The sequence below is a fragment of the Gracilinanus agilis genome, chromosome 3, assembly GCF_016433145.1.
Source record: "Gracilinanus agilis isolate LMUSP501 chromosome 3, AgileGrace, whole genome shotgun sequence".
In the NCBI taxonomy this organism is placed as follows: Eukaryota; Metazoa; Chordata; class Mammalia; order Didelphimorphia; family Didelphidae; genus Gracilinanus; species Gracilinanus agilis.
This window is the reverse complement of record NC_058132.1, coordinates 87,204,634-87,211,197: the sequence shown is the minus strand read 5'-3', so window position 1 is coordinate 87,211,197 and position 6,564 is coordinate 87,204,634. Positions and strand designations below refer to the sequence as shown.

Genomic DNA, 6,564 nt, shown 5'->3' with positions numbered 1-6,564 from the left:
GATGTTGAATTCAGAAGTCTCATCAGAGGCCTTCCTAGTGACTGAAGTCAGTATCAGTCTATCAGTGTGGTAGTGACCAATAACAAAAGAAGTATCTGCAAAAGAATATGGAAAGATAGTCACCCAGACCCCTCAGAACTTTGAGAGATTGAGATTGGACTCTGGACATCAATGGGCTCTAGAAAGTTACTAATCTGTGGAGCTTAGCAGGGAGTTACACCTAAGGGAGTTTTATGTAGAGAAAAAGACTTAGGATCCAGAGTAAGGAAATTCTCCTTGGCCACACATGTTATTTATATATGCATTATTATTATTGTACTTTGTTAGAATTCATTCTTCCCAGGGACCTTATGTGTGCAAGGGGATTATACCAAGTTTGGGAATAATTCTTTTGTAATTAGTGTTCTTGCCATGTATTTTCAGCAAATCCTTTCTGTAAAAGTATGAGAGTTTGACTAGTTGGTTATTAATGGAGAGTACACTGGTGAGGGCTCAGGACATACAACAATAAGAATCCCAGATGCTCAGGATTATCTTTAGAACCACTGGGGAACACAAACTATGCAGATGAATGTCAGGGAAATGAACCTAGGAAAAGGAGAGGTGCTATTATCATTGTATCTCTTGTAAATAATGCTGTATTGTTATGATTAATTATTCCTAGAATGAGATTTATTTCTCTTGTGTGCTTTTAAATTTTGTTGTTCGATGCTATAATTGTGAAGTTTAACTGGGATATTTTTTGATAGACATAGAATTCATGTTGTTGCATTGTATATTTTCCAGAGTTTTATTTTGCTATTTCCTTCCAATATGTTTGTACAATTTTTCAGTATGGTTTCCTAAAAGATGAAATTCCTAGTTTTCTGGAAGACCTTTGACACTGGTGTTATCTCTTATCATCCAATTTTCAAGCATGAATAGGGCATGGTAACACCAAGAACACAAGACTGATGAACAAATATTTAGTTACTGGTTTTCTGCCAAAACTACTTTGTGTGGCTTCCTTCAATTTTCCCCTTTCTGTCATTATTTTTACTATATTCTGTTTAATATTCTCATCAGACATGGATAAATATATCTTTTAAAGTGATATCCCTTTAAAATTTAGATATACATTGTGAGAAGCTACACTTAGGTCATTGGTGATGGAGTCAAAATACAAAAATATCAGGACAAGCTAAGATATTGAATTAAATATAGTAAGATAAATTTTATTTTAAAAGCTATAAAGTCTTATCATTTGGTTTAAAAAAACTCTACACTTGAAAGATAGGAGAAGAACATCTATCTATCATGTGTGTGTGAATACATGTAAAATATGCATCAATTCATCTAAAAAATATTGAGGAAGTGTCAATAATGGAAGTTCAGTAATAATTGAAAGTACAGCATTTATTATTATTATTATTTATTATTATTCCTATTGACTCCCAGAGGAGCATAGGGCCGCAACCATCTCACACCAACGGACTCTGTTCTGGGCAACTTCCCCCAACTGGGCCCATGTCATTCCAATGGTCTTTGTTTCATTTTCGGCATATCTACGCCAGGTCTGTTTTGGCCTTCTGACTTTCCTCCTCCCTGGTGGGTTCCAGCTCAGTGCTTGTCAGGCAACGCTGTCCTCCGATTCTCATAGCATCCTGACTGATGGGACACTGAATTGTTCCCTCCCAGAGTCTGGTATTGGAGATCCTTTCAGGCCATCTGATGTTCAAGATGTGACGTAATTTTTTGACAGCATAGCAGTCAAAAAAGTCAAATTAATAATACACTATATTAAGAATGGCTTAGTTTCTAGGGGCAAGTTTATGGTTGTTCTAATCTCTTTGCTCTTCTTGAAACACCTATGGAACATTATATTCATTTCTCAATGCCACCATTTAGGAAAATTTTAACCCAAAGAGCATCCATAGGAAGGTGACAAGGATGATGAAGGCCTTTTATGCCATATCGTAATAAGATTAGTTGAAGGAAGTGTATTTTTTTTTTTTTGGCTCACGTAAGAGACTGTGTGGGGATGCAATAGCTTTCTTCAAATACTTGTGCTGAACTGGCATGTGAAAGAAGGATTAGACATTTTCTACTTAATCCAAGAGGGCAGAACTAGAAGTAATGGACTAAAATTTCAGAGTCTGATTTTGGATTGATGTATGGAAATTTTTCTTAAACACAGAACTATACAAATATGAAGTGTTTCAGGGGATGGTATGTTCCCTTATAGAGATCTTTAAGTAGAAGCACTAGTTGTTTGTTCTTTGTCTCAAAGAGGACCAATGACCCCACAAAGAGATTTCTTGACTTCCTTGATGAATTGAATTTGTGAGGCAGAATTGCACAAAGTTGTCAGCCTCGTTCTCTCTTCTGGAGTCATCCAATGTCCAATGGCAAGACAAAAGACAGGACAACTAGCAATGACTCAGGATGCAGTGAATGGCCTTGGTATCTTTGTTGTCTCAAGCTCTGAGTATTCCACAGCACCTGCTTCAGCCACTTCCATAGCCTTTGGAACAAGTTTTCTGTCAGGGAAAGTCTTCACATGCTTGGGGTAAACATGTCCCTACCTCACCAGAAGGTTTGAAGCCTGCTTTACCCATTGCTTTATCTAGTTACCTCAAGAGGTAAATACTGCTAAGATCATTCCTGTGCTTCCTGCAGTTTGTCTCAAATTAGAAGAGAATGATCCCATAACTCTCCATTTTTGGTTCTGGATTTAGATTTAATAGAGTAACAGGGCTTATAGTTTATTCTTGTTCAGTTGCGACCAGTTCTTCATGACCCTATTTGGGGTTTTATCAGCTAAGATCCTAGAGTGGCTTCTTTCTCCAGCTCATTTTACTGATGAGCAACTGAGACAAACATGGTTGGGACTTGCCCAGGGTTACACAGCTAGTAAGTGTTTGAGGTCAGATTTAAAGTCAGGTCTTCCTGACTCCAGGCCTGGCATTCCATCCACCATGCCATGTAGTGGTACTGGCTCTGGAATGACTTTTAAATTGTGAGTTACTAGTTTAAAAAGAAATCATAAGGTAGCTATAGTGGTTTATTGTTAAGAATGTAAAATTCTATCAGAGTTATAGCTCTCTACATTTTCTCTGTTTCTGATTTTGCTGATGTACAAAAATAAGGGCTATATTCCTTATGATATAGTTAGAATATTTTTTTTCATTTAAAATTTTTTTTTAGCAGCACAGACATGAAAAAACAAAAGGAGTTACTCTGGTTAAGTTCAATAGTCTGTCTATTGTCTATAGATAGGAAGGTCCAATCGCCAAAATCTTGAAGAAAAATAATGACACAACTGCTCTACAGCAAGATAAATGAGATGTTAACAAAAGCCAAGATGACTACCTTAACTGCTCCTAAAATTATTTAACATTTCCCTTATAAAATACATACATTAGATGAGTCAGCTAAAAAAAAAAAAAAGGAAGACACAGATAAGTAATAAATATTCACAAACCTAAAACAATCTGCTGTTTGAAACATCAAGTCCTATTATCAAAGAGAGTTCACCAATTAATTAATAACATTTCTTTTAGAAGTCTTAGTTATTGGGGATTTTTAACCTGGGGTTCAGGAATAGATTTCAGAGGGTCTGTAAACTTAGATGGGAAAACAATCTTATTTTTCACTAACCTTTAAATATTCATTTGGAATAAAAAGCTATTCTGTAGCAACTTGGGAAATGGCCCAGCTTGGAAAAGGATATGTAAATTCAGAGCCCCTTGGTAGAGCTTAGGAAAACAAATATTTAAGACATTCTTGTGTCTCCAAGTGGTTCCACTTTTATAAAATAGAGGAGTATGTAGAGGGAAGGCAGATGTTCAAAGCTTTTGTAGGTACTTGTTTTTATGGAAGAAAAAGAAAAAAAAAAAAGCCTCTACTGAAGAGACTACTTCTAATGAAAAATGGCCCAGGGACCATTGACACTCTCCAAAAAAGGGCAAATTAAGTATATGGCTCAGTTGAGTTGAGATACTTCATATAAGTATGCACCCAGGATTTTAGTGCCTTCTATGTAGTTATGCCTGTTGAGTTTTTCATTCTGTGAATGAGCGCCATCATCTGAGGATCCAACAGGAAGCAGCATTATGTTTTTACCTGTTGCCTCCTGGAAGGTCAAGGTCACAGGAATACTGCTCCCTTCCCTGGTCAAGTCTAGCTCAACACCAAAAACTCTTTTCAGGGCTTTTCTCCCAGTCACGTGATGAGGATGATTGAAGTTGGACACCCAGAGTTTTCCACCATGGCCCATATACGCCTTGAACTTGTTGGGGTTCTTCAGCTCAGCAAACTTTGCATTCAAGTAACTTACAACCTGTTCTTCAACAATCTCAGGTACCATATTTGGCACTAATCTTATTGAGAATTTGCCAGTCACTTTCTTAGGAATCACAGTTTTAGCTCCTGCTCCAGAGAATGCTTCTTCAATTCCATGGAGAGAGAAGGATGTGCATTAAGATATCTTCCTTTGAGTCATGCAGAAGTTTCTTCCCTCCTACATCTTTTGCATATTCTTCCAAATCAAAGTCAATCTTCTGATACAATAAGAGCTCCTCATTCCTAAGAGGAGCCACTGCTTCGTTAATACCAGGAATAAAAATGTGTCCCTTTCTGTCCACCAAACAGCCCATCAGAGTAATGAGATCTGAAATGGCTTCGTACACCGAACCACCATACACACCAGAATGAAGGTCTTTGTCAGAGCATTCCACCTCCATAAAAAAGTAGAAAATTCCTCTGAGACCATAGAAAAGCCCTCTGAGACACAGGGCTTCTTTTTCCCCAACCAGTAGTTGTCAGAGATACAAACATAGTCTACATCTTTGAAGAAAGTTTCTTTCTTAGAGAAAATTAAGTCATCCGGGCCTTCAGAACCAGATTCCTCCATGCCTTTTAGACAAAATTTGACATTGACAGGAATAGCCTGATTTATTTGCTGAAAACTTTCAAGGGCATTTAGCCAGCCAAGTACTGGTCCCTTGTCATTGGTTGTACCTCTTCCATACAGCTTTCCATCTCTTTCTACCAATGTGAAGGGTTCACTGTCCCAGCCATCCTCCAGGGCTGCTGGTTGTACATCCAGATGTCCATAGACACACACAGTTTTCTTTTGGGGATCTGAGCCCAATTTGCCAAATAAAATGGGAGGAAGAGGTATCTCTGAGCCATCAGGGAGCTTTCACATCCCAATGTCTAACAGCTCAGTTGTCTCACCCAGTTGTTTTAAATTTTCAGCTGCAATGTCCATCATTCGTTTGATTTCATCTCTTTTCTCTGGCCATGTAGGAACACTCTGGATTGCCACCCATTCTGCAAGATTCTTTATGTATTGTTCCTGATGTTTATCAATATGACTAAACAGGTTGGTGAGGATTGGCCTTTTCTAACTCAAAGATGACTTTGGAAACTTGGAGAAGAAAAGACTAGTATCCAATGCTTGAAATCTCTTAGCACCACAGATGTACCCAGTTAAAGTATTTTAAGGTAATATTCTACAAGGCAAGTTAAATCATATGTGATATCATAGCTTTCCAGTGGACTGATGAATTTGAGAGTAAACCAAATTCTGATGTTTGTTTTCTCTTAAAATCCATGATCTCATTATTAAAAAAATATTTTATCAATATTTCAGACAATGAAAATTTCTTATTTCCCAGTTTCACTCATTTTAATGAAGGTTGTTTTCCAAGATGGAACCTGAACTACTCTGAAACATCCCTCTGGGACAAAACCAAGAGACCATTTAAAATCAAAGATTAGGAGACCCCAGAGGCAAGGCTGTGGAAGGAGGAAAATTTGTTAATTTTATATTCTCTGAGTTTATTTCAACTAAGGACTCAGAGAAATTGTACCAGATTGAATCTAAATTTGTCTTCTCCATACTCCCAGATGTTTTAAGTATTTAAAATAATCCTAGAACAAAGGGATGATTGAGTTTGACTTCAGAACTACATACTATGGAAGAGAATAGGGAAAAGAAGTATGAATTTGAATGTCCCTGAAATATCTGTTTTGAAGGGTACCACTTGAATTCTGAATTGGGGAAAAGAGGTAAAGAAAAAGAGAAAGAAGAAGGTAAAGGAGATGAGGGAGACTTGGGAGAAGAGGAGAGAGACAGAGACAAAGAGATGGAGAGAGAAGGGAGAGAGAGAGAGAGAGAGAGAGAGAGAGAGAGAGAGAGAGAGAGAGAGAGAGAGAGAGAAAGAGAGAAAAGGAACAGGCAGGAAGACAGATGCAGACATAGAGAGACAGAAAAAGAAAGACAAATACAGAGAGACAGAGATAAACAGAGACAGAAATAGAAAGATAATGTCAAGAAGCAAGAGAAGATGAATCTGTTTTTTTCCATTCTCTCCTTCCTATTCACTGTTAACTGTAGTGAAACTTTTGAAAATGCCTAGTATTTGTAGGAAAAATCCACCTAATCCAACATCAACTCTAGTTCTCTTCCGGTGCTCACAGTATCAAAGACATGGAGTTGGCTCAATAAGGATTACAGACTGAAAATACATTTAAACTTTTGCATTCTCCTTTAAGGATGATATTAAAGTGAACAGT

General features: G+C 37.4%; 1 pseudogene; it reads right to left on the bottom strand.

Moving 5' to 3' along the window:
• Positions 1-3,964: 3,964 nt before the first annotated feature.
• The window catches only part of LOC123241099, a 14,241-nt pseudogene continuing 11,641 nt past the window's right edge, over positions 3,965-6,564 (bottom strand).